Genomic DNA, 2239 nt, shown 5'->3' with positions numbered 1-2239 from the left:
CTTGTCAGAGGAATAGGCAGATATTCCCCATCTGCCATGTATTCCAGAAAGGCGATGTGTAAGGGGAAATACACAGCAGCTAAATCCAAGATTGAAAAGAAAAAGAAGGAGGTCATTGCCACTGTTACAAAACCACTTGGTGGGAACAAGAATGGTGGTATTTGGGCGGTTAAACTTTGTAAAATGCCTAGATATTATCCCACCAAAGATGTGCCTGGAAAGCTGTTGAGAACCAGGGCAAGAACTCATTGAGTCAGCATGTGAGAAAACTGTGATCCAGCACCACACTGGGACCTTCTGATCATCCTCACTGGGCACCAGAGAGGCAAGAGGGTGGTTTTCCTAAAGCACCTGGGCAGTGGCTTGCTACCTGTGACTGAACCTCTGTCCTTCAATTGAGTTCCTCTGTGAAGGACACACCAGAAATTTGTCATTGCCACAAAAATTGACATCAGCAATGGTAAAATCCCAAAGCATCTTTTTTTTTTGAGACAAAGCCTCAAGCTGTCCCCCTGGGTAGAGTGCCATAGCATCACAGCTCACAGCAACCTCCAACTCCTGGGCTCAAATGAGTCTCCTCCTTCAGCTTCCCAAGTAGCTGGGACCATAGGCGCCCACCACAACGCCCGGCTATTTTTTGGTTGCAGCCATCATTGTTTGGCGGGCCCGGGCTGGATTTGAACCTGCCACCTTAGGTGTATGTGGCTGGTGCCTTAGCCACTTGAGCCACAGGTGCCAAGCCTCTCCCAAAGCATCTTAATGATGCTTATTTCAGGAAGAAGCAGCTCGGGAAGCCCAGATACCAGGAATGTGAGATCTTCACCATAGAAAAAGATAAATATGAGATAATATGAGAACAGCACAAGGTTGATCAAAAAGCTGTGGACTTGCAAATTTTACCAAAAATCAAGGCTGTTCTTTAGGTCCAGGGCTACCTGCGATGTGTTTGCCCTGACAAATAGAACTTACCCTCATAAAATAGTGCTTTAAATTTCTTAACCAGAACCTAATCATAGGGCTGATAGATTAAAAAAAAAAAGTTTTTCTAGAGCTAACTGGTAGACAATACTGAACGATTGCTCTAAAAGAATGTAAGAATGTAAGAATGAAATTCTGAGTCCTCATGTCTCCTTTTCAGTGAACCGAGGCAGAGGAGGAGGCGGCCAACCCCGGGTGTCTGTCTTATTGTGTATAATCCCTGTTTCTAGTCCCGAACCGTTCATCCTCTCCTACAGCTCTGCTCAGCACCTTCCCCCTGTCCCCATTGCCTGTCTATGATGGAGATGCCAGAAGTGTCTCCATATATCCCAGTGCAGCACCAGCTACCACAGCTCCCTCCTGCCTTTTTAATAGGGGTCTGGGGGCATAGAAGTGGCACTTTAGGAACTGGACAGGGACAAAATGGAGTAAGTTGGGAAGGGGCTTTGGTACCAGGATAGGAGGGAGGGGTTAGCATAAGTTGAGGGTTTACGGATGTAGAAACCCTGGTGGGGCTATAGGGTGAATAAGCTGGGAGAGAACTCATGGGTACCGAGTGGGCTGGATGTGCAAACAGTTAAAGAAGAGAGAGGAAAATAGTTTCCTGCACTTATTGCTCCCACTAGTGGGTCAACTGCACTGATTAAAATGAAATCAAGGCTCAGTGCCTATAGCTCAAGTGGCTAAGGCACCAGCCACATACACTGGAGCTGGTGGGTTCGAATCCAGTCCAGGCCTGCCGACAACGACAACTACAACCAAAAAATAGCCAGGCGTTATGGCAGATACCTGTGGTCCCAGCTACTTGGGAGGCTGAGGCAAGAGAATAGCTTAAGCCTAAGAGTTGGAGGTTGCTGTGAGCTGTGATGCCACAGCACACTACCCAGGGCGACAGCTTGAGACTCTGTCTCAATAAAATAAAATAAAATGAAATGAAATGAAATGAAATCAAGTAGCCACTTGGATGTCTGAGAATACCTGTGAGTGCCAAAGGTGTGCGCTCACTTTTTCCCTTCCCCAGAGTTGGCCCACAGATGATGAAAACAGGTATGATGTCAGGCATCTCCTCTTTCGTCTGGCCTGTGGCATTGATGGGTCAGGGTATCTTGTTTCTCCAACATTTGTTGAAGCTATTAATACTTCCCCTACTTCCTTTCCTCTTCAAAGTGCTTAAGGGACACTTTGTGAAATCAGAGAACTATCTGAGAGCAAATGAAGTGAAAGGGCTTTATTATTAATTTAAAAAATCATAGGTATCCCA

The 2239-nt window shown here is 46.2% G+C and overlaps 1 pseudogene; it reads left to right on the top strand.

Annotated features, from left to right (window-relative positions):
* The first annotated feature begins 36 nt into the window (after positions 1-36).
* Positions 37-990, top strand: LOC100955846 (annotated as a pseudogene).
* The last annotated feature ends 1249 nt before the right edge of the window (positions 991-2239 follow it).

Source organism: Otolemur garnettii, unplaced genomic scaffold (genome assembly GCF_000181295.1).
Source record: "Otolemur garnettii isolate 467f Iridium unplaced genomic scaffold, OtoGar3 scaffold00020, whole genome shotgun sequence".
Taxonomy (NCBI): Eukaryota; Metazoa; Chordata; class Mammalia; order Primates; family Galagidae; genus Otolemur; species Otolemur garnettii.
This window is presented reverse-complemented; position numbering and strand designations above follow the sequence as displayed.